Source organism: Maylandia zebra, linkage group LG2 (genome assembly GCF_041146795.1).
Source record: "Maylandia zebra isolate NMK-2024a linkage group LG2, Mzebra_GT3a, whole genome shotgun sequence".
Lineage (NCBI taxonomy): Eukaryota > Metazoa > Chordata > Actinopteri > Cichliformes > Cichlidae > Maylandia > Maylandia zebra.
The window spans coordinates 42,968,819-42,977,108 of NC_135168.1; the positions used below are offsets into that span (position 1 = coordinate 42,968,819).

The 8,290-nt window shown below is 40.3% G+C and overlaps 1 long non-coding RNA gene across 4 annotated transcripts; it reads left to right on the forward strand.

Moving 5' to 3' along the window:
- Window positions 1-2,028: 2,028 nt before the first annotated feature.
- Window positions 2,029-7,860, forward strand: LOC143412769 (uncharacterized). Of its 4 annotated transcripts, none has more exons than XR_013093311.1 (3): window positions 2,029-2,647; window positions 6,515-7,353; window positions 7,753-7,860. It is a non-coding gene; the product is annotated as an uncharacterized LOC143412769 (long non-coding RNA). The 4 variants fall into 4 exon arrangements; XR_013093306.1 differs by having other exon boundaries at window positions 7,749-7,859; XR_013093308.1 differs by having other exon boundaries at window positions 2,029-2,345; window positions 7,749-7,859.
- The last annotated feature ends 430 nt before the right edge of the window (window positions 7,861-8,290 follow it).

The window sequence follows — 8,290 nt, forward strand, 5'->3', positions numbered from 1 at the left end:
GGCACTGTAGCACACATCGACTAAATGGATGCAGGCTGACAGCAACAGAAATGTAAAAAAAAAAAAAAAAAGCTGACCAAAACAACTAAATACACATGGCACGCAGTGTACTGTACTATAAATTTTTGACAGAGCTTGCAGTTTAAAAGAGACATTTATTTATTTACAGTACTGTGCAAACGTCTCGAGTCACCCCCTAGTTTCCGTCCAAGGAACCAGACTTTCTTGTAATTTTTTAAAGTGTTCTTGAACAATAGTTCTCAAGGATTTCGGAAGGACATTCAAATGTTTTCTTTGCACATTGGCTGTGTTTTCATTCATTTTCAGTCCAGGCCTTGCACCTGAGCATTTTCAGAGGAATGTTTTGTTTGTTAAGACACTTAACACTGACATGTGAATCATTCAAGCATTAAAAAAGCACATCCTAGGGACGAAACAGTGTTGTGTCTACACATAACAGACAATTTACAGTAACAAAGACAACATTTTAAATTGTACCTGTAGGCACATATTATTTTGTATATATCCCTGTTGATTGTATACATTTATTCCTGCTGTCTACTATTTAAATTTTATTCCATCACAGTTGGTGTGGAGTGCCCAAAAATTTAGTTGTACATGCGCAATGACAATAAAGAGCTGTTCTATATTGGCAGACTTTTGCAAAAACACATCATTTGTTCCTTTTTCTTTAGTTAAATTTATGAACCATGCTGAAAACAAGACAGTTCGACAGGCATAAAACAATATTTTTGGACCAAAAGGGTGATTTGCAGGAATGTATTATTTGAAAACTTGGCATGCTGTGCAATGTGTCCTAAAAACTGGACGAACCTGGACACGTGGAAGCTAAACAACTATAGCACATGAATAGTATCTGAAAGTCATGTCCTTAAGAAATAGGAGAAAATCTAGCAAAGACAAACGAACCTAAGAAATGCATCTGGCCATCGAGCTGATCTACTGTTCTCTGAAGCCTCGTAAGAAATTGTCTCAGTGGAAGGATGCATGTCAGGAAACAATTTATAGGAAGGGAAACAAGGAGAAAAAGGTTTATGGGCACTAAATTAGACAAGAGCTGGACTCTAAATCTTATGGTTTCATGGCGTGATGAATCCATTTAAAAATTTCCGGCTCCACTCATTCATTGTTAGTATGAACAGAAGAAGTCAGGAGTGAACAGTAAGTGTCTACAGTTATCGGCTCTGTCATGGTTTTGGTCTGTATTTCAGCCAATGGTCAAACCTGATGGAATTATGAAAACAGAGAAATACAGTGAAATTTTGATCCTCCTACCAATACCACTTGGAAAGTGCCTGATTGGTAACTTTTTCTCTATGACAATGATCCCAAACACACTACTAGTGCAGTAAAAGCATACCTGGATAGAAAAACACACAATGGAGGATGTGGTTATAGATCTATGATCTCAACATATTTCATGCAATGTGGGATCTTTTTGACGGAGAACAGGACAAAAGGCAGCCAAGAATATTGACTGTCCTTCATGGAGCCTGAGTAACTATTTCTCAAGACAATATTAATATAATATTCATATTACAAGAAGCCTGCCAAGGAGAGTTCAGGCTGTGTTGAAGAATAACACTGATTATGTCAAATTTTGACTTTCGGGCTTGTTAAAATTGTACAAACTCTGTTTTGTTTGTTTCAATAAATGCACTGCACTTTCCCATTTTCTATATAATAACAAGCAGAGATGGGCAGTAACGCATAATCCGATTACTTTTTTCAAGTAACAAGTAATGTAAGGGATTACTATTGGAAAAAGTAATTAGATTACTGTTACTTTCCCATAAGAATGCTGTGTTACTGCGTTGCTAAACCGTGATTTTGTTTGTGTGAGTGTCTCGTGACAATGACAAGCGTGTGCGACGTCCGTGGCAGCAACAGACGTGTGTAGATCAACAGTGGACAATATGGAGTGCGGGTGTTACAGGCGTGGCCCTTTAAGGATGAGCCTGATGGGAAATGTGTGCGGGGCGGAGAGCAAAAAAGAAGGAAAAAGGAAGAGTAACGGTTAACTACAGAAGAGACGAAGAGAAAGTAAATAAAAGGAATGTAATAACTCCCTCGACAGCCAGAGTTGTATCGGCGATGCCCGCTGTGAGTAAACTGTTTCAGCCCACTGTACGCGGTGTTCGTACCTTGGAGGAGAAATAAAGGTTCGGTAAAGCAGTTTCCTACGTCTCCCTCGATCTTCTTGCTAGCGGAGTTGACCTGTATAGTAAGCTGTTGCCGGCTGCGAGTCAGTTACGGAACCTTCAAGTAACTGCCAGAGGTTTCCTTACTACGGTTCGGGGCTGGATCTGGCGCGGTAACAGCGGGTGAGAGTACGACCATGCAGCATTTAAAGCGTAGAAGTACTGACATTACTTTGAGTTTGATTCCATAAAAAGTGACAAAAACATTAGCGCCCACTGTACACTGTGTGAGAAAAACATTAGCGTCCACTGCGTGCGGGAAGAAAAGTTCTTTCTACAGCGAAAAATCTAACTTCAAATCTGAGCAAGCACCTAGCAAGCCACCACTTGAAAGTGAAATTCACAGAGAAACCCCCGGATCCTCCCACTGACATGACCACTGCGGCACCGGGCAAACCTCTGCCTGCTCCACTCCTCGTAAACAGGTGAAAATTAATTTAAGAGCAACAGGACTAACTGCCGCTGAAACTTTCATTTTATTTACGGTATCTTTTTGCTGTTTTTTACTTTCATCTACTTGAAAGAACGAATGAAAACACAAAACATTATTTTTTAAATGTCAAAGACAGTTGCATATAATTTAATTTTTGCTTAATGCAATGTGCATGAAATTAAAAGATAAAAAAAAACAAAAAACATTTTTTTAAAAGCAGCTTTCCATTTGATTCAATTTTATCTGATGGATTATGCAAAAAAAAAAAATAGAATTGGGTTGAAAGGTCTACTGCTTTATTACGTATTCAGGTCGTGTATCATGTTTTTAAAAATAACTTTTTTCTTTTTTTTTTCGCCTGTCCTGTTTGGTTCTTTTGCCATCAGAATTATTGTCTAAAGGCAAAGAAAGATGCCCAACGGATTTACTTTACCAAATGGACCATCCCGGCCTTGCTGTATTGGTCTATTTGATTCACCTTTGCTTTTATTGTTTATTTTATTTTATTATTTAAAAAGTAACTAACTAATTACTTTTTAAAATAAGTAATCAGTAATGTAACAGATTACTTTTTGGAGAAGTAACCAGTAATTAGTAACTAATTACTTTTTTCAAGTAATTTAACCAACACTGATAACAAGTGATTCTGTACTGTACAGCTTTTTGGGGGCAAATGTTTTGCTTTTTTTAAGTAACGCTTCTTTAAACAAGTGATGAGTCTCTTAAAGTCCAGAAAACAGAATAAACGGAATATTATTTGGGTTTTGAGGGAAACACGTGGTTATTGGAAAAGACAGACTATAATTTATAGATTATTTGGAGGTCAATTCAGTCCTCAAGGCAGCTGCATGTCAAAGCCTACCATAAGTGATGAACAAAGTTTGAAGCAGAAGTACTGTAAAATGCGTATGCCTCATAGCACTAACAGACCATGAAATATTTGCAGAAATGTAATAAGGTTAACAATCAATACTATTGATGTAACAATTACTTAGGAAGTGTGGATTTTCTGGCTTTCAACATAACCTTTCTAGTGTGCTTTCCTTTGTATTTTTTCTCCTTTAACTGCAAAAAATGCAGGACAGTACGGTAAGAGATATGTTTAATGTGATGTTATGTCGTCATCAACTGAAAGTGCAGAGAGACATTACGACTTTTTTCATTAGTGCTTAATTAATATGAAGAACTAATGAAAAAAATAACAAAAACACTGCCTTAATAAATAAATCAATTAATTAATATTAAGTGTACCAAAATGACAAGCTAAACGTGGTTAATTAATTTTAATATAACAAATGTGAGCAGATTGACAAGTTTAATTGTGTGTCTTTATATGAGTCCTCTTCTTATTCACTATTTTTTCTGGTTTTATTTTGTTTTAATTTCTTTATGCTTTATGCATCATTATGCAAATTAAGTTTGTTGTCATTCAAAGTGTGCAGGTCAAAATTATGAATTTGTTCTGATAAACATCATGTCTTGCTCGTACGCCAGATGCCGGGCTTATTTTCAATACAAATAGCTTCCTTTAGATAGGAGATTGCTACAGAACTTGGGTTCTTAGCTAAGAAGTGTGATCTCAGAGGGTGGGATACAGTATAAGTATTTTATGTATTTATCCATAAAAATACAAAATTATACCAAGTGTTGTTATGTTGAAATTGCTCTTTAAATTCCTAGTCTACTCGCTTGATTCCATTCACTATCATACAACCGTGACTTCTTCTTTCTCTAACATGAAAAAGCCTTGTGATATTGGCAACAGACTTACCTGCAAGTGCTCAACTGCCCAACCTATTATCGTGTATTATACCTATAGAGTTAGGGTTAGGGTATTAAGCCACTGCTCCCACATTCTTCCAAACCAAAGGGTCAATCTCAATGTCCATATTTGCTGAACTGAGAACACATTCCATCAGAAAGAGTGTCCACGTGAAAAAAATAAACAGTCCTGAGTGATAGTATTATTTTCTGCTTCAGTTCACAAGTGATCTTCTTAGACAGCAATTTCTGTTCTTTTGGAGTAGGATTAAAGAATGATGACGCTCAATGGTTGATCCCATGATAGTCTTTGAATCAAGGTCAATGTTATTTCATTTATACCTGTAGGTAAATTTGGTTTAGAGAACAATGATAGCATTTGGTATCTCTTCACAAAACACACACCTGTTTAAACCTGACAGACACATATTTGGTAAACTGACATGATGAATCAAATCAGAAACAGTTCTTATTAAGTTTAGTATGGCAGCAGGGACAAAGCTGTTTTTAAAATGCTTTATCCTGCATCTTGGAACTAGAACCTCCATCCTGAGGGAAGAAGCTGAAATTCACTCCGTAGAGGATGGGAACCATTATTAAGAATTGCACCTGTTTAGAGTACAGGGAGGCTAAACAGGGCTGAGACTCACCTATCAGACGACTGGACCATCTCACTAGGGCAGGGCAATATGGCCAAAAATATTTGTCACGATATATATTTGAAAATTTGCGATAACAATATAACTGCCGATATAATAGATGCGAGACAAAATACTCTACAGCTCCACAACTTTATTAGTGCACCCCCCCCCCCATCAATTCATTTTCAGTTAAACAAGCAGCTGTTGTTTTTTATTATTTTTATTATTGCTATACAAAAATGTAACAGTGCAAATGCAATTTCCTTGCTGACAATTTAACCAAAAGGCATTTTCTGTGGAAATGGCATATCCTGAACATAACCATGTATAACATCCACAAAAGTTAAAAAGAGGTGCTTTGCAAAATGAAACTGCAGTGTGCCAAATAAATAAGTCGAATACGTATTTTTCGAACCCTTATAAGACACATTATTAAGCGAAACAAAGCAGTCACATAAATCAAACTTTATTCAACTCATACTTCTTGCTTCCTCCACTTATGTACCATTCACTAGTTAATGCTGAATTCTCTCGAAGTTGCTCTGTTCCTTTGTTCCACTGCACGACTGATAGCCTTGAGTTTAAAATGCGCTTCATACGCATGTCTCTTAACAGTTGCCAGTTTGGGGTCCTTATACATACACAATATGGTAATATTATGTTGAAGCACAGTATGTATCACTCCGCGAGGCTCCTTCCTATGATAGCCGTAATGCTCCGACAATCCATCAAGCGGTGCAGCTTCGCAGCTTACCAAAGTCGCATTAAAACATCTTTTAACAGATTTTTGAGCGCCGTGTACCACATAAAATGGGTTTGAGGTCAGTAAGCATGACCAGAATTCATAAGATGCAACGGATTATAAGGTGCACTGTTGATTTTTTGAGAAAATTAAAGGCTTTTAAGAGTACCTTAAAGTCTGAAAAATACGGTAATAACGTATAAAATAGTGCTTTGTTGTGTATCTGATGGACGAAAGCTAAACCAGTTCCACATCACTGAAGTTGCACCATTTTTACAAACCAATTCTGGTTCATCTGTTTCATTCAACGAGTTGCTTTTGCCCTTCTTATTCGCCGTCACCGCCATGCTTTTTCCGCCGTGTGCGTATGAAAACAAAGGCACTGCGCATGCGCGTTTTACCCATAATCTATCGCGATATTTCATTTTCTTATCATTGCCTAACATTATACAGGTATACCGTGAACGGTTAATATGACCCAGCCCTACATCTCACTATGACTCAGTGAGTTTTTCTCTGTGACATCCCACTTCATTGTTTTATGTGTACACAGATACAGAAAGGCATAGAGAATTTAAGTTAAAAACTATAAGCTGAGATGTATTCTGGTACAATAACATATTAAACCCTGTAACTGGTTGGGGCATTCCAGAACCTTCATTTTGTTTCTTTGTTTTTTGAACTATTCAAAGGTGGACTTTCTGGTGTGTTTCAGATCATTGTCCTGCTGCATAATCCAAGCGCCCTTGACCTCTGGGCCACGATCGGATGGATGGGCATTCTCCTTCAAGATTTTCAGATAGAGAGAGCAGAATTCATGGTCCTATTAAATACAACCAGTTGTGAAGTTGTCACGGTCGGACGGCCCTTTCCGGACGACCCTGCTTGTGTTTATGTTTTCTGTATATGTGTTTGCTTCTCCCTCCCTGGCCCTCGGGGTTGTTTACGGAAGTGCGCGCCGTGGGAGAGGCGTGTCCTGGCGACTGTCGTCATTGGGAGTCCCTCTTCGCTGTTGCCGGCCCACCTGCAGCTGATTACCTGACCAGTGGTTGGTAATCATTCCTCCAGGCTAGAAAGGGGTATTTAACCTGGACTCACGGCGACAGTCGACGTGGGATTATTACTCCGAACTGGTATAGTCTGTGCGAGCAGTGTGAGTGTGTTATTCGGCTAGCGTGTGGCTAACGCTGGATTTTCCTTCTTCCTCCAGGAGGGGCGAGCGGAGAAGCGAGTTGGGGAGCACACACACTAAGGGAGTTACTACACGGAACGCACTGGGAGCAAGGGACGAGCACGATTGGAAAATTGCACTTTTGAATGGATTGTTGGACTTGTCTGTTTCACTGTAAATAAACGCACTGTGTTTCTGTGAGCAAGAACCGCGCCTGGGTCCCTCTTTTCCGTGACAGAATAATCCCACCACCATGGACCCAGCGGATTCTGCTTCACGCCAGCTGTCTATCCAAGCGGAGGTTTTGGAGCGACACGAGGAAATGCTGAAGCACGTTTCAAAGGAACAAACCGCGCTTCTGCAAGCCATGACAGAGCTTAAAGGTATGTTGATTTCCTCACCTAATACGGCTCCAACGCAGCCTGCCCCTTCGCTGGAAGCCGCGGCAGCCTGTCCGCTTCCTCCTTCACCTCCACCGCGGCAGCGGGAGTACTCACTCCCCGCACCCGAAAAATTTGATGGCGAGTTGGGGAGGAGCCGGGGTTTTTTGACGCAATGCTCTCTTGTGTTTAGACAGCAACCTTGTGCCTTTGCCTCTGATTCTACTAAAATCGCTTATTTGGTGCAACTTATGACTGGGCGGGCGCTTCAATGGGCTCAGGCAGTTTTAAATACCCAGCCCTCTGTGTCATATGACGTCTTTCTCAGCAAGTTTCGCTGTGTGTTTGATAAAGGCGCTAGCTCGGATGCTGCAGGTCATCGCATGTTTTCTCTGAAGCAAGGTAGGAGGAGTGTTGCTGACTTTTCCGTGGAGTTCTGGATCCTGGCGGAGGAGTCGGGCTGGGAGGAGAAAGCACTGCGTGGAGCCTTCCTCAACAGCCTTAATGAGAATATTAAGCGTGAGTTAGCAACCAAGGAACAGCCTAAAGCTTTGTCCGCTCTAATCAATATGTGTATTAACTTAGACGACCACATGCGGGAGTTCGGCAGAAGAGCCGGGGATGGTCGGCGGCCTGCTGGGGGCACGGGTACATCTAGGGACCTTCCTACTCTGATGTGGAGAAGTGAGGAGGAGGAGCAACACGGGGATGAAGAGCAACCCATGCAGCTCGGCGGAGCCAAGCTTTCCTCCTCTAGACTGGGGCGCAAACAACGGACTGGTGAGTGCTTTCTTTGTGGAAAAAGAGGACATTTTGTTGACTCCTGCCCAGACCGAGTAAAAGAGTCGGCCCGTCAGTAATTGTGGGGATACTGGCGGGCGCCACAACAAAAGTGTTCCCTCACCTCAGCTGCCCTGCTAAATTAATGTCTCACTCCCTC